The sequence below is a fragment of the Strigops habroptila genome, chromosome 3, assembly GCF_004027225.2.
Source record: "Strigops habroptila isolate Jane chromosome 3, bStrHab1.2.pri, whole genome shotgun sequence".
NCBI classification, from domain to species: Eukaryota; Metazoa; Chordata; class Aves; order Psittaciformes; family Psittacidae; genus Strigops; species Strigops habroptila.
The window spans coordinates 66,865,265-66,888,966 of NC_044279.2; the positions used below are offsets into that span (position 1 = coordinate 66,865,265).

Below are 23,702 nucleotides of genomic sequence, written 5' to 3' on the forward strand. Positions count from 1 at the left end.
CTCCCATATGCAAATACAGAGCGAGGAGGCAGACCTCTCCTGCAGTATCTTATACAAATGAGCAAAATCAAGGGAAGAACCAGAGTGCAACATCATTTATCCTGAGTTCCACCAACCACAGCTGGCAGGCACTCCGGTGAGGTGTAAATTCTCATTTCTCTGGAAAGTGCTGAACTGACCTCAGTTTGCCACGGCTCAAAAAATGGCTTTTGCTGCTGGGTGAAATACCACTTCCCAAAGGGAACAGGATTCTTTGCCTCCTTTGTTTGGTTTTTCTTTTTTATAACACAAGCTTTGCTATTGTATGTGCCATACTGAAAGTTTCACAGGGGAGCAGGGACATTTCTAAAATACTCTGAGAGGAAGGGAGCATTTGTTTGGGTTGAAATGTTTTGGTTATTTCAAGTCAGATTTGCAAAACCTTTGCCAGCCCCACACCACACTTTTGCAAGCGCCACAAGAAAAATACATGGAGTTGCATTGACCAGCCTTCAGCAACCCAGGCTGGTGAGGACAAGGAGCAGCATCTTAATAGCCTCCCCTTTCTATCCCACCCCTGGGAAAAGTGTGACTGTTATTGAATCCAACTCCTTTTCTACAGCTCTTATTTAGAAAATGTCTAAAGTAGAAACAAAACATGCTGATCACTGAGAAATGGCTTGGGGTTTTTTTCTTTTCGGTTTTGGGTTCTTCTGCAGATGGATAGGGTTAGTAATAAAAACCAATTCAGTTTAAGCAAAGCTGTTTAAGATATTCAGGGTGGGGTTTTTTTCATTAGGATGAATCTAAGAAATGAATTTTCATCCTGCTGGGAGTCAACAGGAGCTCGCTCTTTCCCCTCCTTCCTCCAGGCCATGCTCTGCTTTGACTCCTCGCTGGCAAAGGCTATACACTGATGTTGGAAGCTCCTGTGCTGGCTGAAGCACTACGAACCCAAGGCTGCCGCTGTTGCCTGCTTGTCTGCTTGGGCAGAGGTGAGCAGGCTGGCAGCAGGGGCCCCTCTGGCACGTGTTACAGCACCACTGGATGCATGGAGACTTTTCATGCCCTTCGCCTGTCTCCTGGGCACAGAGCAAGGCATACAGCTGACTGCATGGTTTTGACCCGATGCAAACATGGGTGTGCAGAATAAGGACTGTATCATACCAGATCATACGCTTTGCCTCAGCCAACCACCCCCCCAATCGCACACAAGCTCACTTTAAAACTCAAACATGCCAGATACCTCATTTATCTCAATCTCTTTCTCTCTTACTGATCTGTCTAACTGACTCTGCAAGGCCACATCTGATATAAATAATATCAGCATTCACGAAGTTATGGAAAAGGAAGCCGAAACCCCATGGACTCCATCCCACTCTCACTTCTGTCAACAGCCACCTCTTACTGATTTCACCACAGGAATCATAACTTCTTTCCACTTCTTTATTATTATTTTTTAAAACAACTTTTGGTAGAGGGCCAGCACTTCACAAAGAATGAGACAATCCCACCGGGTGCTGTTCACCCGTGTCCCACCAGCATTCCTGGCACTAACCAACCCACTGCTAGGTATTTACAGCTCTTGTGTGAGCACATCACTGCTTGGGATCATTGCCACCCAGGAGGGCACGATCCCTCTCCTGTCGTCTTTGCTCTGTCCCAGTTGGGACAGCGTGCATTGAGAACTGACAGATCAATCTACTTTCCCAAAACTAAGCACCCCAAGCCACATGCTGGTGAAAGCGGCTAGAAACCCCAGCAAGAAGGGTAGCAGCTGAACGGGTATTCAGAAAGGCTAACTTTTGCCAAAGGGAAAAAGCCTCCCCATGCTCCCTTTTTGATCAGTAGTGAAAGGGGAGAGGGGATCCATCACTTCCCCTGAGCCTCTTTCTTGGCTACAGAAGGAACTCACCTCTCTCGGACTCAGCTCCCTCAAAACCCACACCATCCAGATGCAGCTCAGGCTCTGACAAAAGTAATTAGAGCAACTGAAAGAGAAAAATTGGGTCTGGTATTTCTTGTGCACAAGAGTGCAGGATACTTTCACCCTCTTGCAACCCTGCCTTTGAGTTCCCAGGAACTGATGCCAGCTTTGATGTAAAAAGATTGCCGAGCCCCAAAAAGCATGGGACTAGCTTTTCCCTTGCTGCTCTGTAGGTCAATCAAAGAGACAGATTCATAAATGGAAAAGCTTCTGTCATCTCACAATAGCAGTACACAGACGGACTGCCTCTTGACAGGAAAAAAGTAAGACTTCAAAATGAGACTACAAATAACATTGATATGGTAACACGTGCTTAAAACCAGTAATCAGAGGGCCAGAGGAGAGCTTATGCAGGACCCCAAGTGCCAACCAGTCTTACAGCACTTTGGCAGAGGCAACTCTGGAAAAACAAGGTGGGGATATTTGCTTTACAGTTTGCAGATTGTCTGTGTCAATACAATCATACCTCAGTCATCTGCTTCAGCCAAAGCCCTGAGACCAAACAGTTCCCAAGATGCTTCCCAAGACGGCTTTTTAGGACCACACACCTCGGGGCTGAGAGGGGAGTGCCTGGCTGCCCCACAGCTGCTGGATCTCACAGAATCCATCTCTCATGATCACTGCTGGGCTGAGCACAAGCCATGCTGCTGGGCTTGTCCTCAGAGACAACTATAGCCTGTGTCTCTCTGTGCCCACAGTCTACTACAGTACCCATCAAATGGGTCTCCAGGAACATACAGCCTACGGTCATACTTGCCATCAGAAGTTTCAAGGGCTTTGCCTCCAAAATGGAAGAGCAGATTAAACTGAAAACTCCACAGCAATGCCTTTCACAGTAAAAACTGCAACATCACCAGCACTGGAAATTAAATGGGAGGACGTAATTCCTTGAGTTCTCAAGATAAGAAGCTAGTGAGCGTGCTTGATACAACGCATCTTTACCAGTACGTAAAAGTTTTGTAATAAACAGCTTTCCATCTCAAATGGCTTCCCTGCTTTTGCAGAAGTATCAGTTATCCAGCCTTCCAGATGTCCTCAAGCTGCTTCATGGCCACTTTTTGGAGCAAGCATGTGGAAAATGTGGAACTGTTCCCAAAATGAAGCTAACCATTTTACAGGAACTGCAGATGTGACTCCTAACATTCCTAACACTGGTTTCCTTAAATGTATTTTGTAAGCAGTCACAAAAGTCAAGTCAACCATCCAAAAAAAGAAATATATCCCCAAACACCCAAACCCTTATGAGAATGACAGCTTAAAAACCAAACAAAACCCCAAACAAACAAAACACAACACACCAAAACAAGGAAACAAACCATTTACCCAAACAGTGTTTCCTCAAGATTTCTTTATCCATGCCATTACAAGGAATTTGAAAGACTATTTCACAGCTCTGCACCATCTGCAGCCTCTGCTGTGTGCATGCCCACCCCACAGCAGCTCCATGCTGCTGAGGCATTGCAGAAGCCCAGGCTGCCAGAGACTCTGGGGCACAACAGCCTCCCCATAACATATTGCGAACACCATTCTTACATTTGGATTGAACACTAAGAAGGTGGGTGACCATTTCAAGCTTTGTTCCGCTGCTGATGCACCACTCAGCACACTCCTGAAATGGAGACCTGTTTCAAAGCATTAATATCAGAGATTGAGAAAGGGGGCTGGTACAGATAGATAGCCCATCCTGGCATAGTTCATATGGATACATTCAGGATCTTTACCCCACTGTGGGCTGACAGCAATTCAGAGGGGTTTGTGGTTTCTGTTCCTTTGACTGCTTAAAAAAAAAAAAAGGATGCACTCCATCTTTTTTAAAGACAACAGCTGAAATATTTCAAAATTTTTATCATGAGAAGAGAGAAGTGAAGGGTAAGTCTGAGTAAGGAAATGCACTGGTTCGTGTCTCCGAAAGAGCAAAATGAGCATTGTTCCTAAGATTTCAGCAGGGATGACTCCCCACTCCAGCAGCAAGGACACCCCGTTAACTAAAAAAATATGCTGTTATGAGACTAGAGCTTCAGATTAGAGGAGCCAAAGTAATTTTTTTAACCCCATTAACTTTTTTTACCTTTTTCTAACTCTGAAAACCTGTCTATTTTTTTCCTAAACTAAGGCATACGCTTTTCTCCAGGAGACTGAACTACTGCCAAAACTATGCTGCTATCCAAGGATCTTAACACACTTTGCAAAAACAGTAATTAAAGCTCACACATCAGGAAGACTGGAGGAAGGCTGGATCTTTTGTTTTCACAGCAAGGAAACACCACCACCACCACCAAAAAAAGTGAAAAGGGACAAAAAGATTTGACAACATACCAACCATCTCAAAGAAAACATGCTGCAGAGAACAGCAGAGAGGTGATGCTGGGAGGACAGAGAGGTAGGGAAGGAAAAGTAAAATGCAGCATTTTATCTCTCGGCAGCGCTTTTACTAGACTATGCTTCTACTATGCAATATTAGGTTGGTTGAGATTGAAAACAGAGATTTAAGAGCCAGTTTTCTTAATCCTGGCCCTCCTCTATTTTCTTACCACACCTACACAATTGCTGCATTCAAACACACAATCTGAAACAAAGCAGTTGCTAATTATCACATCTCATTGTAAAGATGCTCCATCCCTACTTCTTTCAAGATTTATCACAGAGTCATTATTTCTCTCTGCAGCATGATTTCCCACTCAACTGTTGGAAAATGAATGCAATTTGCAACATGGTCTGCATGTATTAATTTATTACTGTTTTCTGGGAACATTTTCCTACATTGGATACTTAATCTATAAATATACATCGATTTCCTTTAGTTTGTGGACAAAAGAAAAGTAGAACTAAAGCAACAACTTAGCTCCTACTGAGTAGCAAACACATTACTTTATAATACATAACATTCCATCAAAGTGAACTAAGGTTAAGAAAGCTATTAATATATCCTTACCAACATGATGGGCTAGAAAGTAAAATAAAGGGGGCTCATTCACATCAGACATCATTTGCTGGTTTTGCGATTGTTATTTCCCTTTAAAGCAACAACAAAAAGCAGCCTCCCAGGGAATGTCAACTGATCAGTAGTTTTGCTGACAGAAAGAACAACCTAAAAAGCTGCGAGTTCAGCAGCAAAACAGCGATGCTTTCCCAAAGGCAGCAGGTCAATGCACATTGCAATTCACTACACACTGCAGCAGGTCTCTATCCAAAAGGCCGGCACACATCCTGAGCAGAGATCCTCTCCATTTGAGTCACCCAGAGCTAGGCCAGCACTGGGCAGGCGGGAGGAGGAACACAGAGGAAATGAGAGCAGAGGTGTTTACACTCCGTTTCTTAACGTAAATAGCTCCATGTAAAAGATTTCAATGAACTAGAAAAACAGAAGATTAAGAAGGAGATCTGAAACCCCTCACACTCAGAGATTTTCAGCTCTTTGGGCCCCAGTATGTAACCAATACCGTGGCTGTTACTCAGAGCCGATAGCATGACATCCATGAAGCCATCTACTGCCTGACACCAAAGGCACGTCCTCACAACAAAAACATTCAACTTTCACATCAGGTCTAGAGACTGTACCACACAGTCTATTTTTGTTATGGAAAGAATGTTTTCAGATCACATTTGTTTCCAAAGCAAAGAAATTCACCTCCAAAAGCCTGCCAGGGAAAGAGGAGGACAACATTCCTTCTCTGCTCTCAGGAAATTAAAGTCACCCGACTGCTGGGAGGTACTAAGAAGCCTCAGTCTCTTCCTGATGCCAGTATTGAAAGGTGTCAAATGCCTTCACCTCATACTGTCAATAGAAGATGGTGAGGGAGAAGAGCACCACACATCCAAGCTCATGCACCAAGTTCATTTTGTCTCCTTTGAACCAGAAACACTTCAGACCACTAATATAGGCAGCTTCAAGTTATTTCCTCCTCAGCTTTTTTTTTTTCGCTTTAGCAAAAAAAGGGCTGGTACCACTGCTGAGTGATGGGTGCTTCTTAGCGCAGAGTTGGACAGCCGTTCCTTTGAAGCTATTGCTCCAAAGCTGACAGACAGAACAACCCAGCCCATAGTGGACTTCCCTCACCCAGCAGCAACCTAAACTACAACTCATTGAACAGCAGGTACAGTATTATCTCACCTATCCACAAAAGCCAGCTGTGGCCAAGGAAAGCCCCCAGCTTCACCCAGTGACTGAAGAAAAGTCAGCCAGCCCAGGGGTTGTGCCAGGCATGGGAATGACCATGCCTGCACACCTTCCCAGGGAAACAGAGATGCACATCCCTCCCCTAGAGGTCCAGCAGCCCTTTTAAACTGTCTAGCCAAAAAACAAGAAGTCACTCCTACACAGTAAAAGGCACTACTCCTTCTATGGGACTTTGTGGATGGAAATCCATGGCAAAGACAGCAAAAAGGACAGACATCCCACTTGGAAGATGTGCCTCTGTGAAGTTCATTACCAGGAAAGGAAAGACAATCATCCTGGATTTTTTAAACTATGATTCATACCATCTTTGTTTACAGGCTACATCATTTTCACACAATTATTCAGACTCCAACACAATGGTCAAAGAAGCACCCTATCAGCATGGCAAAGAAAGCCTATTCAACACGCTCATGAAAAGGAAGCTGAGGTCTCCAAAAGACCTGATATAATGAGAACTATTGCCTCTGGGGGCCCAGAAAAAAAGCAAACAGCAGCAAGTTTCTTGACTAACATATTGGGAAAGTGATGATATTTAAGTCCATTTTCAGTTCTCACCTCACTTAGACATGTTTTGCACTAGTGTACAACAGGGCATAAGCACGAGCCACTATCCAAAATAACTGAACTTCATTTTTCCTACTCACCAGTTACCAAGATAATGCAGGAGGATCTCTACTGCTTTATTCTCCTATAAATGGACCTTAACCATATTTGGTGAGGATACTGGTGGTATGGTTTTGTACCCCACACATTTACAGTTGCTGATGGTTTTTGTTCTGTGTTCTCTCAAAATGGCTGCGAGTCAGAATGAAAAGCATAAATTTCTGAAGCTGCTGAGATTTTCATGGCTCTTGACCAAAGGAAATAAATAAAAATAAAAACAAGCACTCCAAACATACCCTTCTCCTTTGCAAAAGCAAAGGCAGCTTCTCTGGAGAGTCTCAGCCTTTGACACTACACAAAGCTTGCCTAGGTAACACCAGAGAGAAGGTTATTTTACATTATTTAGTAGTAACCTATGGCAATCCTCTGCGCCCTCTCCGCAGGAACACATATAAAGTAAAGAGCTGCTGCTGAATTCTCACACTTTAACACCAGTTTTGTACACCACCTGATAGTCTCTTTAGTTTTGTATGCTCACACATCATCACACAAACGCACACAAAGGAAGGAAGGCAAAGGAGATGCACAAACACAAGGTTTAAGTGGGCATAAATTGGCCATCAAGGTACTTAGGCTTGGAAAAGAAAGCTTTCCAAGCAAATTTGTCAGACCGTGGAGCAGCATTTCAGGGGAAGAAATGGAGACGATCCAACTGGACACAAAGCAGCACTGAATCAGTATATGAAAGGGATTAAGTAACTGGCTGCGTGTGATAACAGAGGACTATGTCTGATGAGCCAAGTAGTCCCTTAACATTCCTTTGACAGAAGGAAGGAGATTACTTTAAGATCACCTGCAAACGATCTTATGGATGGTGTTGGTTTGTTCGGATTTTTTCTTTTACTGAATCAGGCAGTATACCTCTCTTCTTGCTAAAGCCACAGCAATTCCCATCAGAGGACCTATTTAAGAAAATAATCATTAACAGATTGGAAAAGGCTTTTAAAATTAATGGTCCAAAATTCACCAAGCCTGGTTTAAGAAAGTGAGAAGAATCCCACAGGCAGGCTTAGCGAGTTGGTCAGATCTGTGCTGTTAGCCATCCCATTCACTAAGCTGGCAGGGGCTTAAGACTTGACATGAAGATGTCAAGAGATATGGAAACCTCAGCTGTACCAAACACAAACAGAGCTACAGCGATCGACACCAGCTGTTCAGCTGCAATGACCCAGTAATCATCATGATTATGTGTCCCAGTTACTGAGGGACTCTGCTAGAGGGATTAGCAGGTCGTGATCATCATGCTAAGCTCTACTCAAAAAAGCATTAAATGTAGGACTAAATGTTCAAAATAATTTCCTGTTCAAGTATCTCAGTGTTTGGAAGCCCAAGAATAGAGAATTCCTAATTGGCAGAGAGCATTACTGCTTCAGGTGATTACGCCGGGAATCGAAGAGACAGGCCCTGGCAGCGCCATCTGGACTCGCTCAAGAGCCTGCAACTTCATCCAGTTGGAAACTAATGTCTTGTAAGTGTTCAGGACCACGTTGGATGGGGGCTTTGAGCAACCTGGGAAGGTGTCCCTGCCCCATGCCAGTGGGGTTAGAACTAGATGATCTTTAAGGTCTCTTCCAACCCAAACCATGCTATGATTCTGATTCTTCTTCAAACATGACTTGGGGGATGACCCCACTGTACTTAACTCTCAGGACTCCTGCCCCCCCAGAAGTCTCCTCTGTGTCCTGGCAGAATTATCAGGGGGGCAATAACTCACTGAACCACCACACTAAACCAAAGTCAGTAATTCAAACTCCAGGTCATGGCAGGGAAGCATCTTTCATGATGACGCAAAACATCTCTTGACTTTGATATGCAAACAGCTTCCTTTTTCAGGCCCACATATATGTGTCTTCTTCCTTCATAGTTTTTTAAAGAAGATATTGGACATAAGGTCTGCCAACTACTAAAATATAAGTTTGAAGGTAGGACACACTTCCAGAAATTATCTTGGGAATCTTGCTGAACTTTATCATATTTGGAGTCATCATTCTTTCCATGCAAGCATGCACTTCATTACTTGGTAATGGAACAATAATTGCTCTTCAGTTATGCAAGAGGCACCTCTGATTTGTAAGGGGTTTCTGAAGAGGTAATGACAGATGCTTAAAAAAAATGAAATGTGAGAATATGAAACTTGTTATGTAAAAGATAATGGTACCCTTGGAGTAGTCTGCCAGTTGGGTCACAGTCTCAGCTGGTATAAAAGAATGATACTTATGTTCCGTCTTATGTATTCTTAAGCACTGAACCTGGAGCCAAATTATTCGTATTACTTTGTGCTTTAATCTGACAGAATCTCCCAAATGAAGCATCAGTGGAGGTCAACACCTGACATCCCTGCTTTCCTGACAGCTTCCTACACACTCTAGGTAAGGCTGCCAGCAGTCTTTTTTCCCCTCTGAAATTATACTTCCTGATTATAAAACATATTGAGCGTAAAATAAAGATATCAATCTGTATATTTTCTTGTTTCTAAAACTAGATTCAACCTGCTGGGAACTATATTGTGAGGGACAATCTTGTGTTAAAATATATGATCTATCCAAATATTCTCCATCTCCTTTTCTTTAACTTTACCACTGTAAACAAGGGCTCGGTGCAGCATTTTAAAGACCGCGTGTTCAATCACAGCCCTTCCAGACAAAATGTCAACTCCAGACTCTGAGCACTGGTGTTCGTTAATGCGCAGTGATGCTCTTAAGATCAAGAGCTGTGTACCATCCAGATGTTATCTGTGTGTGCAGATGCAGTATCAAGTGCACCTCCTCATATGACTAATTTTCCAATTAAGTTTGAAACACTATTGCACCAGAAATAAACAAACACATGGGAATATCTCGTTCTTGCCCCATAGGGATTTATTACCAAAGATGCTCTAATTTTACTCTCATCTATTTGGGTTTAGTCAGCAAAGCACTGACTTTTACAGTATGTAAATTCTGCACTGCAAAAATTAACTGCATTTTACTGCTTTGAACGTTTAGCACAACATCCAGAGGGAAAAAAAAAACCACACCAAAAAAAAAAAAAAAATAAAATCAAAGAAAAAAAAAGATTGGCAAAACGCTTCACCTGCTCTCATCTCTAAGCCATTGCAGACATATGATTAGCAGGACCCAAGCTACCTAATCCAAAACTTGTTCAGATCAACTGCATCACAACAGCAAATGCTGGGTACATGTACCCTGAGGAAGCCCAGCCTTTCAGTCTGTCTGGAAGAACAGTAAAACAACTATCACAGACTGCAAAACTTTCAGCTAGGAGAGCCCAGTTTAATCTAGTGGAAAAAGACATAATGAGATGCAGTGTTTGGAAGCTCAAATTAGATAAATCAGACTAGAAATAGGCATACATTTTTAACAGCGAGAGTAGCATACCGCTGCAACCATCCACCTAAGGATATTTCAAACACTCCATCACATCAAGTCTTTAAAGTCAGTGCTGCTGACAGACATGCGACACAGCTCAAAGAGAAACACAAGCTTCATGCAGTAACTCTAAGCTAAGTTCCATCTCTTGCACCACGCTCCAGCTCAGATTAGATGATCATAAATGGTCACTCTTGACCTTAAAAACCTACAATGACACTATTAGTAATGGTAAAAATGTCTTCAAGGAGCTGTAGCTCTGCACAACCCTGAGAGATCACAAACCTCCTGACAGTTTTGCACCAGTAGCCCATTTCATTTCCATCCTGTACAAATTGGGTAATGGACAGGGACAGATCCAGACTGGCATTCGAGAACCAGATTTAGTCCCTTGCTCCTGGGTTGGCAGCAGCTGAAAGAACTGTAAAAGAATTACATGTACCTTGATAAAGCAGCTTCCCTCCGAAACATTAGCTGCCTGATAGTGTCAGGGACTTTGAAAAGAAAGAGAGAAAAATGGGTCTAATCCGCATTTCCCAGCAGAGAGTTGCTACAGTGTGGTCTTTATAAAAATGGCACAGCAGGAACAACAGAAAATTCTCTCCTTCCCAAATAGCAAAGCAATTTAAAAATAGTTAATCCTGGAAACACTCTCAAAAGATTAGCTGTGGCTCAACAAACTTTAAAGATGATAATTTTTAATTTAATTTAAAGTTGAACACCCTCGTGTAATAATGGCAGAGATGAAGGACTATTAGGGAATAATCTTGTTTATGGATCAGTGAACTCAGAAAATTGCCAAGGCACTGTGAAACATATTCCTTATTCACACCTCATAATTAACTGAGTGCTCTGCAGAGACAAGATGCTGCAATATTAAAGTCATCTTCGTTATTAGAAAGCTGCTCATATGGGCTGGGATGCCACTGAGGCAGCCTCATTTGGTTCTGGCATTTCCAAATTCCTGGGAGAAAGCACCTTCAATCCATCAGAACTGCAGACTCCCAAAGCATAAGGGTAGAGAAAAGCTTTGGTCTATGAAAAAAGCATGGCTTGTGCAGGGAGAAAAACACCTCCTTCCTTCCCTAATGCCATCTGAGAGCATTTCCCTTTTAAAGGCAATTGAAAGAAGAAAATACAGTTCTCTCAATTAATTCACATTGAAAGGTGCTTTTGATGGAGTCAAGAGGCCAAATTAGATCAAAGTAAATAATGCAACAAATAGTGACGTGAAAGCCCTGGGATAGCATCTATCATGGCTTGCACTGTCTACAACTTTGCACTTAAAAAGAACAAACACTGAAGCTTTCAGCTTCAGTAGGAAAGGGAAGAGGGTTAAGGGGCTCTATCTTTTCAGCAAATTTTAAGAAAGAAATTGACAATTTAGCAGCAAAAATAGCAAGACCTTTGCTACAGTGGATCTGCTTACGATTTGGGAAACCCTGGCTTAGGTCTCTGCTTTATGTCAGATTTTTTTTGTGAACTGGAATGAATGCTCAGACTTTCTGTTCCTTGGTTTGGAGAGGTAACGCTTCTTCCGGACTGATGGAGCATAGACATTGGGACAGAGAAGACATGTATACCCTGGGTCCCAGGCAGCTGAGGCAGTGGCTACAGCCCCTTTGCACTGTAGCTACAACACTAAGGAGAAGAGAAAATAGCTGAAGCCAACAAAAAGCAGTGAGAAGGACTCAGCCTTGTGGGTGTCTGAGGAAGCCCACAAGCATTGCCCAAACCAGGTTACTCTGAGTTATTACTCATGCCCAAATAGCAGTTAAGAAAGGGAGGATGTATTTTATATATATATATATCATAACCCAGATCAAGGTAACTGAGGCAAGATACAGCAGCTACAGAGTTTGATGTTATCATCTCTGGCCCTGAAATCGGCCAGGCCCATCTTAGCTTAGTTCAACACCTTTCTCCAGCCTTTCCCTCATGATGGGAAACGGGCCAGGTAGTTGCAGGATACTCTTCAGCCAAAGGCAGTACCCAGAATTCAAAACACAGTAATAAAAGATACTCGGACTTTTCCATTCAGGTTTTTACTGTATATCTCAACTACCCACATAGACTGCAGTCAGAACAAAAGAATTAATAATATATTAAAAAACGAGTGGTGTCATAAATCAGCACTAAAAAAATGCAGCTTTTGAATAGCATGTTTAGAACAGAAACAACAAGCAATAATACATTGAGTAGAAATCCAAGGTGCCCCTGCATCTGAAGTACTGCGTGTTATTCTGAGATCACCCCTTCCTCTGCCCAATTTTCAAAGGATCTAATAGAGATTGAAGAGATACAGGAAAGGGTAATAAGGCTCAGACACATGGAATAGCTTTTGTGTGAGGAGACAAGTCAACACAACAGGGCTCCTCTCCACTCTGAAAAGGAGTGCTTATAAAGATATCATAAAATTATGAAGGGCTTGGGGGGGTAACCAGACAAATTACTTTCTACTTCTTATCACACAACGTCAAGGGGTTCCCAGTGAAATTCTCAGTTTTCAAGCAAAGGGAAAGATTTCTTCATACAGTGTGTAATTAAATCACAGAACTCATTGTGACAAGATGCCCTCAAATTTGGAGGAGAGAAGGGTTCTAAAAAGGGAATTAGGCAACTCCACAGAGGACAGGTCCATGGAGAGTCTTAAACACAGTGTTCCAGATAAAGCATCCAGATGTATAGGCTCTAAATCACTGACTGGCACACACTCAGCATGCACGGTGAGGAAAGATAACCTCGTACTAGCCCTATTTCCATTCTTTTATTCTCTGTAAGCACCAAGTAATGACCACAGTCAGAAAACAGAGATTGGAGCTAGATGGACCGCCGGTTTAATACAGTTTTCCTACAGTGTTCTTCTATTATTTTGAACATACTGGTATGAATGCAACAGACAAATCTTAATATGAAGTTAATGGAGTTGTTTGGCCTTTTTCCCCTGAAGAAATATCATGCAAAAATTCCTATATTCATGCAAACACTAGACCAAATGCATGAATAAATGCCTTCTGGGTGAAAAGTTATTCATCATCTCCAAAAACTTATACAGTCAATGTATGAAGGAATTTGGTTTTCCATATTGAGTAATTCCATAATGGAGATATCATTCAGGAACATAAGCAGGGTCATGATAGTGATTCAGTACATCAGCACATCAGCCAAGATCAGCAAAAGAATGCTGATCTGTAATGGCTAGATTAGAAAGACTGGCACTAGCAGCCATTTAGATCACAGAGCAGGTGACAGCTTTCTAAAAATGAAAGTTCCTGATGCTTGTACCAAAACCATTTTCATTCTAAACAATTCATTCTCAGAAATAAATGTGTGACATAATTAACACTAGAGAGAATGGGGGAGAACATCAACAAATGAATCGAGCTTTCTATCAAAATACAAAAGAAACATGTCTGCTTCAAATATTTACAGATAACTCACAGGCACGGCAGTGATACAAGCTGCTGTCATGAGATTAGGCAAAGGTTACAGCAAATGCAATTAAATCAAGCAATGTCAAAATATTGCAAGAGAATCCAAGGCTGCCATTTCACAGCAGCTTTGTCTCTGCAGAAATTCCTAACATGGTCTTGCAAAAATTGATACATTTAACAGAGTTGTACGATGAGATAAAACTGCATTTTATGGGAAGGAAATAAAGGTAATGTTCCCTCTCCCTTCCACCCCTGACCAGTAATTACTCTATCCCTGAATTTTATCTTGAACACTCAATAAGGTCCTTGTCTCAGAGGAAAACAGAGAAGAGTTTTTCCTTCTAATTTTCCTTTTCTAAAATGAACATTCAGCAGGTCTGCTGGCATCTTTCATGCATGAAAAGGAACTGTATTTTATTCCAGAATTTTTGTACTAGTAAAATCAAAGTGCAACCTTAGTTTGGAAGTACAAATTTTACACTTAGTATTTCCTTAATCTACAGCTGATTTTCAAAAACAAAGGATTCTTAGGTGACAAAAGGAGAGATTTGAGCAGACTTTCAGCCCCCAGCTTAAACAGAGAACCTATGGCAAACACGCTGCCAACCAAAGCTTTCAAAGGAACAACTGTGTTATGCACACAACAAAAGAATGATACTTAAGACAACCAAACCTAGCTTCCAGAAAGGTGGTTTTAAGAAAAAACAACAACCACAACAACATATTTCAATGGAAGATTTTCATTTAAACTGCTCCATGATCAGTTGTGGCAGGTAATGAGAATTCATAAGGCAAAGCAGAGCATCGCCAGATGCCACAAGACCTGTCAGACCTGGAAAGCAAACACTCGATAGCAGCATTCCAACAGCCCAAGAGCAAACCTTGTCTTTTAAGGCTCATTTTGGCCAGTATCTGAATTTCAGCATGGGTGTTTGGGAATGTGGAATGCATTTATAAGAGTCCCTTCTGCACTGCAGCTTCCTGGACATTCACATTCTGGAAACTGATTAAAAGAATAGCAACAAAAAATCTGCATTTCAAAGATCTGCACTTGGGAGAGAAATGTGCGTTCCAGCATTTCCAAGCCAAGTAGAGGATTAAGATTTCTAATGCACTAGTTGGAAAAGAATATTGGGATAACTGAATTAGAAATGTGAAAGTGGATATACTACTTGTTTCTAGTCATGGATGGATCTATTCCGTTTGGAAAGCATACAGAGAGGATAGGAGAAGCATCAGACATGCTAATAGATTTTGTCTTTTTAAACCAAGAATTAAATCTCAACAGCTACTTCACATTAAAAAACAAAAAAACCAAACAAACAAAAAAAAACAAAAACAAAAAAAAAAAAACCAAACAAAAACCAAAACAAAGCAACATTCATCACGCAACTGGAACCATCCACATAAAGTCACATTTGGTAAGATTGGTGTCCTTATGGTTTTGAGCAAATGATTGCTTGTATCAGACTGTGAAAACCTAAAGCCATGTAACTTAGTCCTGAGAGTTTGCTGTCCTTCTCTTAATACTTGCTGTGATTACCAGGTTCACAGAGGAGACACGGACCAGCTTGGAAACTATTAGTCATTAATGAGGTAGGTAGTTCCAGCTGAATCTTTCAATCCTGAGAAGCCTAAATATCTCTGCTAGATATCCAAAAATGTGCCAGGAAGTCACAGGTGTAAGAGAGAAACTGTTCAATTAGATTAGCTCTGGGGGAATACCTGCGATAATCTGGGTATCATCATCTATCTTCAGGTTTTGTGGTTTGTTTGGGGTTTTTTATTTCCTGGGTGACTGAAATACTGTTCTGTGGCAAACTAACCCAGATTTATTGCAAGGAAAATGACCTGGCAAGCCATTAAGGTTTTTCTGTTTCTGAGCCGCTGTTAATTCCCTGACACTGGTTTACAGGGCTTTCAGAGAAAGCCAGTGAACATGGGCACGCTGCTATTTCAAATGCTGGTTTAATGAGACTGTCATGAACTGTGAATAAAAGGCAGTCCTGTGAAGTAAAAGGAATGAACAGAGTCTCCTGTGAGTCAGCTCTGGGACAAACAAGACTGCACCTACAAATTGGGGATTTCCAATTAGCAACACAGAGAACAGAGAACCCGACATACAATGAAGCAACTGCAACTGCAGGGCTTAAACACAATTCCCATTAATGAGAGGAAAAAACCATTCTTTCTGCACATGAATGAATAAGCGATCAGCATCTTCCAGAAGATGGGGAAAAACACGCAAACAAAAGCAGCCATTAACTTTCCCTCCTGATTCTGTTTTGCGCAGTGTGGTTCATTATGCCAGGCACAATTCCCACTCAAGAATTCACAAAAGTATAGTTTTGTGGACTAAATGAAAGTCTAAAGGATTTTTAAAAGGCTAAAAGGTCTTCCCTAAAAATAAATAAAACATGTTAAGTCATCATCAGCTAAGAAAAACATCATACTCAGCTTTGCCCCCTTTTTTCTGACATTTAATGTACACGAAGCCAAACTACTTCAGTTTATTTGCTGCTTACTGAAATAAACAGGGCCTCTCAATACTGTCACGTATTAATAGTCATGGCGATATTATTTACTTTCCACTTCCTCTCAGAGGATTTAAAAATAGGGAGAGAGATGTTTTTCTGTACTGCAGGACAAAAACAACCCCAAAACTATCCAGAATAGCAGCTATAACAATCCAACAGAGGAAGTAAAATTTAAAACCGAGCCTCTTCTGTTCAAACAAGTGTGCACAAGTGCTCACTTTTCCATACACAAATAAGCCAACAGTACAAGTAAATGTGACTCAGCGCCATGCCGAGCACCTGAGCAGAGGAGGCTCCTGGCTTTTGCCTGGCTCTCCATGCTCCCTCATCCTCAAACCCATGCAGCAAGCACAGGGAAAACTCACAAGCTGTGTAAAGGGTGGAGGTAAGCCAAACGCCCAGAGCTGTAGAACAGAGGTCAAAAAGAAACCAGGCTTCACAGCCCATGGAGAAGAAACCCATGCAGATGAAGGGAGATCAGCAAAGAAACAGTAAGTGCAGATAGCTGGAAAACCCAAGAAGGACCTTCCCCTGGTTGGGCAAAGGTCCCACAGCAGCAGACTGAACCCAAAAGACAGGAGGAGTGGGAAGCACATGGAGGATGCGACATGCAGTACAAGGACATAGGTAGAGGCCCCTGAATTGGCTGGGCAAGGATTCTGGAGGCTAGAAATGTAGGCTGGGACCTGGGAGAGAGAGTTTATCACAGTAGCTCTTAAGGAAAGCCATAAGATCCTAAGGCAAAGCAACAAGGTCCAAAAGGCAAAGCCTGAGAGGCAATGATTGGAAGCAATTAAATGACTAAGGAGAAGAAAGCAAGGGAAGAGATGAGGGCAGGCTGGAGTAGACAAGACAGGACAACAAACTGGGGAAAGAGGAAGGAAGAGGTTGCCAGAAGAAGCTGCACATGCCAGAGCTTGTTCTTCTCCAAGTCTGGAAGGGAACATGATGTCATTGTGCCTCCTCTGTCAGCAAATATCTAAAGGAAAAAGTCCCCTGTCTCTTAATACCAACTCCTTTAGAACACATTCTACTGCGGCCACCAGCTAGTCTGCTTGCCTAAGTGGCAGATGTCGATGGGTTGGATCCAAAGGTTTCAATCCAACTGTTCACACCCATGTGGCTCCCCACTGCAAAATTTATGGCCATTCACTTCACTTGTTTTGAAAAGCAAGGAAATTACACATCCAGAAACTATGCCAAAAGTACTTTAAAAGATTGCAGACTGAAGGCAACAAACTGTAAGGAAATACCAGCACTTGGTAGTTTATACACAGAGAAATTATCAAGATGTTTTTAATCTGTCTCAGAGCAGGACTTGAATAATATGAAGTAAATTGTGCATGGGGCCATGCTCTGGACAAGGAAGAAACAAAATATTGAATGGTTGTTCATTAACTGAGCCCCATCCATTCTGGGCAACGAACAGAGCAGGAATCATGCAGAAAAAATTGGTGTGTGATAGCGTAATTAAAGACTTGTCATAATATAAACACACAAAGGGCCAAAATTAAATCAGGCCTTTCTTACCTGGTGAGTGCATAATTTTGCATCTAATGATGTCTAAACATGTCTTTTTGTGTGTGCATGCAACATCAGTCATCACCATACCAAAACAGTGCTGTTTTCAAATAAATTTTAGTTAGGAAGCAATGAGTTCAGTTACTTGTATTGAAACACCACTTGCAGATTTCAAAGATTCAGACACATAATGCCACAAGTATGCATAAAAGAGAGAGTCCTTGGCTTTTTGGGGGTGGAGTCTTAAAAAAACAACCATATCACACAAATAGAGGTAGAAAAGAAGTGTGCATTACTGTGCCTCATCTTCCAGCACATGCCATAGGAACAGAGATCAGTCATTATTTTCCCAAGATTACATAAGGATTCTCTGGAAGACAGTCATAGGCCAGAGCTCATAAATCCTTGGCTGAATCCAAAGCTTTAAGCACAGAGGCACCCACCTCTCCCATGTTTGTAGACTCTAGCAGAGTCTTCTGGTGGCCTCAGGTACCATCTCAGCCTGACAATAAATGTCATTATTGACTGCAGGTGAAGGAGAATCAGATACACATATTGCTAGCAAACAGGTAAAGAGACATGACACAGACACAGCAGTAGCTAGAGCCATTGCTCAGATTCACTATGGAAAATGGTCTAAAGAACCAAGTTCAGAGAAGAGTAAACCACAGGACAAATCCACCTCTGCAATACACCTCCTCAAGGGGGGCCAAACTTCATTCATAACTTAAGCTTACGGAATAGCAAGAATGGCAGAGCCTTAGCAAACCTGCTACAATTAACAAAAGCTTGCAACATCGTAGAAGCATCATCCCATGGTTACCAGCATAACAATGACACTTATCTGTCATCTTTCAGCACAAACCTTGCCTTCCTAGGCTTTAGGGCTCAGAGCCCTACTTGTCTTTTGGAGTAAAATTGTGTTATCCTATTCTCAGTTCAATTTTAAACATCAATTCCCTAAAAAATCAGCCCAAGACCAGCGACAATTCAGCATTTCCTTTTCTCTCCTTTTACACAGAGGCAATCCAACACCAGCCTTTGCTCAGAACATCACAGACTAGGAGCTTGCTCCTTTATTTTCAAAACCTCACAACCCTCCAGAGATAACCGGTGAGAGAAGAAGGAAGGGAAAAGCCTAAGCTGGCTCCATTGCTTAATGCTCCACGTTACTCATTTTGCTTTCCTAGAGAAGAAAATCATTTTGACTCCTGGACCCGCCAGACTTTTTTCACCACAGGCTGAATCCCCAACTCTCCTGACATTTCTGCACTGACTATTGTTGTGGTGTTTGCAAAGCCCTATATCCTTTCCCTGCTATTTTGTTGTTGCACAGCAAGGACCTTTTAAGCCAGCAACGAGTATCCAGGTTATTCTTTTATTGTGTGTTTGCCCCTGATCAAAATAATACATTCATAATAGTTACCTTAGTGTTTTCTCATAGGTATGCAGTGCTTTTTACTACTGCACTTTACATATAAATGCAACCACCTGACCTTCAGGGTGTGTGAGTGCTACCAAGAACAACTTACTGTAGTTTAAGAAAGTTTTACCGTGTCTAACAGAAAGGGTCTTCCTCACACTTCTGTAACCCAGCAGTTTCATATTCTGAGCCACACCTTCCTACAAAACTCCCTCTAAAATTCAAAAAAAGGTAAAGTTTGCACACATGAAAGCCCATATCTGGGAAACTGGTTACACTATTCTGCTTATATTGGTTATGAATCAAGGAAACAGCATTGCACTGTGTGGCAAGGGGAAAGCATAAAAAATGCAGCTGAGACCTCTGCTTTTTGAACAGGAATTTCATGCTAGAGCAGGAATATGCTACACTGGCAAATTAGTTAAAAAAGAAAAAAAAAAAAATCAAAAAAAACCCAAAAGCATTGTTACACAAGAATTAGAAATAGAAGCACACAGTGAGGAAAAGCCAAATCAACACCAACCAATTGCTATGTAGTCGCAAGTTATGTGTGCCAACACTTGGATCCCCCCTCCCTGCTCTTCCTTCATGTTGGAGAACAGCATCTGTTTCAGCTCAAACACTGACTGTACATGCTGTGCAGGGACTCACGGAAGACATGTTACGACCTTAACATACTTTTCCCCATAGTATGTCAATCTCAGGGCCAGCACAGCCATCCCTGGAATGCATCATGTTCTGCAAAGCATTTCCATTTTCCTTCCCCTGCTACTGCAAAAGGAAAGACCGTTGCTGTCGGTTTAGTCATCAGATCACACTTATCCCTGCTTTAGCCTTAAGGACTTCATTGAATTTTGGATCAATGGGGTTTTGTGCCTGGATCCCACAGTGCTAACGAGTAGTGAGCTCCCTCATTCTCTTCTGTACATACACAGATTTAGAGTGATGCTTTTGAGCACAGCTCCATATACACCTGTTTCTTCTCTCATTCTGTCAGTTGGGGAAAAAACCTGAAACAAGCCAAAACCAAACCACCACAAAAAACTGATGCAACAGTTCACATATGTGGAAAATGGTAGCCTTTAACACCAGTCTATTGTCCATTCTAAAGGAAGGGTCTTACCAGCTAAATCACCACTAGCAGATGCAATAAAAATCAGGTTTTAGATCACCAAAGAGAAACAGATTTTCTTTTCAAATGTATGCAAGCTATTCAGGAGTCTTGTTTTTCAAGAAGCTTAGACTGTGGGCTCACCACAGGATCATTGACAAAGCTTAAAACCATCAGGGTGGTTACGTGGTATGAGGGTGTCCATAGGCAGGAAAATGTTTAGCAATGCTGAGCGTGACGCACGTATGACATGGCATGACTACAATTATATGTAGCCTTGGAATTAAAAATAGAATGTTAAAAAAATAGATCTCCATTTTCAGTGGGTTCAACAAATCAAGAAAGAGAACGAATGACAATAACTACAGACATAACTTCACAAAGGACTGTGACAACTTCTTTAACGTATTAATGGCTCTGACAGAGTATCGCTATGGTGAGCAATAAAGTGTTGGCACTGATAATGCTTTTTAATAGGACACATGTATGTATACTGCACCATCACAGTGAAAGCACTAAAGGTCTGGCGTTACCTCAAACCGAAGTACAAGCTTGACATGAAAGTTCCTGCCTGCACTTCTCCAGTTGTGCCGTATGGGAGTGCACATACAGTCACAAGTCTCTTTCAGGTCTTAAAACTCAGGGAGATGGATCAAACTCATAAGAGATCCTAGCTACCCTGTTTCAGTGCATATGCCAGTATCCCCCAAAATTGCAATAAATCGTGGTGATAAAACCTACAATTTCATCCAGACTAACTCACTCCTTACTCCTGAAGGCATCCAGGACTGCAACACCCACATTCACTGAGTAGTTGAAGAGCAAATGACAATAAAGAACAGAAATCATTCTGTACCAAGAATTTACATAACTAACTCCAGTTACTACTAATTAGACTGATTCCCTTAACTCCTCCATTACATTTTCCTGCATTTTTCAGTTAGCTCTAGTAGCAAGATACGTAATAAATTATTATTACATACAAAAGTAATCGATCACATTACAAGTACTTAAAAGTACCTATTAGGCAGTGCACAACCATTTTATTGTAATGAAGACCTTACAACTAGCAACCTGGTGCACTAGATAAGGTACCAGCAGCTCCTGCACTGTGCCCGATCTGCCTTCCAACTTTGGAGTTTTTGAAATACTTAAAATCTTTCCCCCTCCCTTTTGCCATGGAAGAGACCTGCACAAGTCAGACAAACATCGATTGCAGAGAAGAAATTGTGCAATTAATTTTGTGTATTAGACAGTGACTTCAATTTTTTCCTTCTACCTTTTTTCCTCTATAGTGAGAATTTACTTTAGAAAAGATGGATTGTATTTTAATAGAGCAATTGCCTTGAGCGCTTCCTACTTCATACCATATGATCTGCCAATAGCACTAAAGCAGACTATGTACAGAAAGTATTTCAACTATTTTAAACTGTCCTATGAGAGGAGTCAGCAAATGGAAGTAAGGAGAAGTCTGCAATCAGATCAGGTAGTGGTCCACAGACCTCCACGTGAGGTGAACATCATTTTGAGAGCCAGTGAGCTGCAATACATTTAATCTTGCTGTTCCATGTGACTGCAAGCATGCTCCATGTGGTTGAGAATTGAGAAGATCTCTTGAAATTACAAATGCTGTAGCAGCATATTTAGGTTTTTTTATAGTGGCTAGCAAACATTGACATTAGACAAGCAGGCACTGGTCAAATTGCTCAGGCGCTAAAAGGCTGTCATTCCATACAACAAGAAGTTATCCTCTAAGCCTTCAGAGGAAAGAAGAATTCAGAACAAAAGGCAAAAACTAGCAAAGAGGGTTGCCAGCAGTGTGCAGCATCCATTAACCCATCCCAGGCTTTCTCCCAAGGCTCTCAGGCACAACTCTCACACAAATGTCTGGCAGCAGGCTTCCCTCTCAGCCACTGGGACCAAGCCAGCTCTACTTTGGGCATCCCACAGTGAACCATCATCAGACAACAGGTTGTTGCAAGTGTGTTGTACACAGCCACTTGAAAAGAGAAGCTGAGCAGCTTGCACCATGAGAGACCCTTTTAAAAAAGAAAGCAGCTCCTTACACGTGGAGCTTGATTTGCCATGTGCAGAAATCCTTTACAACACTCGAAGAGGCAGCTGCTGAAAAGCAAATGCCAGTTGGCAGCATAGATGTGTTCCCTCCAAAGCCATCCCACGTGCACAGTCTCTCCAATACAACTTCTGCAGCCTCTCCTGAAGCTGGAAAACCAGAGATTTTCCCCTTGGTGTAGGAAAGCGATGTTCCCAAAAGTGGGGGCAGAGTGAGGGTGTCTGGAAAAAGTACAGAGCAAAGGAGAGGGGAAAGGAGCAGTAGGAAGGAAAAAAGAAACAGGGGTAAAAGAAACAAGAAGACGGAGCAAGACAGGAGATGCTTTTTGTATTGGTACCCTCCACCATAGTATCCATCAGGGAAAATGGAAACAAAGAAAAATATCAATGAGAACAGAAGCATTGAGAGAAATATGGAGAGAGCAAAGGCCAGGAATAGCAGCTGCACCAGTGTTGTGCTCAGGTTACTCTTCCCCACCAGGTCCTAAACTTTAGAGGTTAAATGAGACTTTTGGACAGCCCATTCTGGCCTGGCATATCAGAAGTTACCAGGGTGACCCACACTTTCCAATTGTGCTAAAGATTTTGGATACAGGAGAAGAAATAAATATGAACAAACAATTTTAGAAGCTGTTCCCAATGGCCAGAAAGGCCTCTGTGCTGCAGCAGCTAGCACTTACCCACTCCAAAAAGCCTCAACTTCCTTACCATTTTTACGTCACAGATTCCCACACTGAGAGGCAACTGGACCAAAGCCACTCCCTTCCTTGTTAAAAGCAGAATCAAAAACCCAACCATTCCCAAGTCAGACCAATCAGACAAAACACCTGCAGGGCAGAAACTCCCGAGTGGGTTGAACCATTTAATCTACAGAAAGAAAGAAAGCAGACTCTCTGATCTGAGAAGCTACAAATCCCATGTAATGCCTAAATGCCATCACTACTGATGTAGCAAGATTATTTATAAGAAAACCCAACAAAATCAACAACAAACAGCTCCTACTGAACTGATTAAGGAGGGGTGTTATGTGGGAATAAAACACTCCCTTTCACAGGTTTCAGGAGTGTTGCATGGGGCCCATCCAGGTGCCAACCATTAAATGATCAGAGAACTGATCTATCTTCCTGATCTATTTAAGGAACAAAACACTTTCTCCAAGGAATAGGTAGTGCAGGGCAATTCATTATTACAGATCTCCAAACGAAATCATACTGTGAGCGTTCTGTAGTTAGCAACAAAGGACAAGCTGGACAAGGGCTACCAGGGAGATTGTACAAAAATCAAGGTTAAAAGAAAACCCCCTCATGCTCTGACACAGATCTGTGGGGTGGCTGCTGAGTCACACCACCTCAACTGCTCCTACTAACTCTGTGCTGTTCCACAGGAATACGGGCGCCAAGCACTGGTCCCATGCCAGAGCATGGCCCTG

General features: G+C 42.0%; 1 protein-coding gene across 2 annotated transcripts in view; it reads right to left on the reverse strand.

Annotated features, from left to right (window-relative positions):
• TMTC1 (transmembrane O-mannosyltransferase targeting cadherins 1) overlaps nt 1–23,702 on the reverse strand; it is a 146,400-nt gene that overhangs the window by 103,410 nt on the left and 19,288 nt on the right. The window lies entirely within an intron of this gene.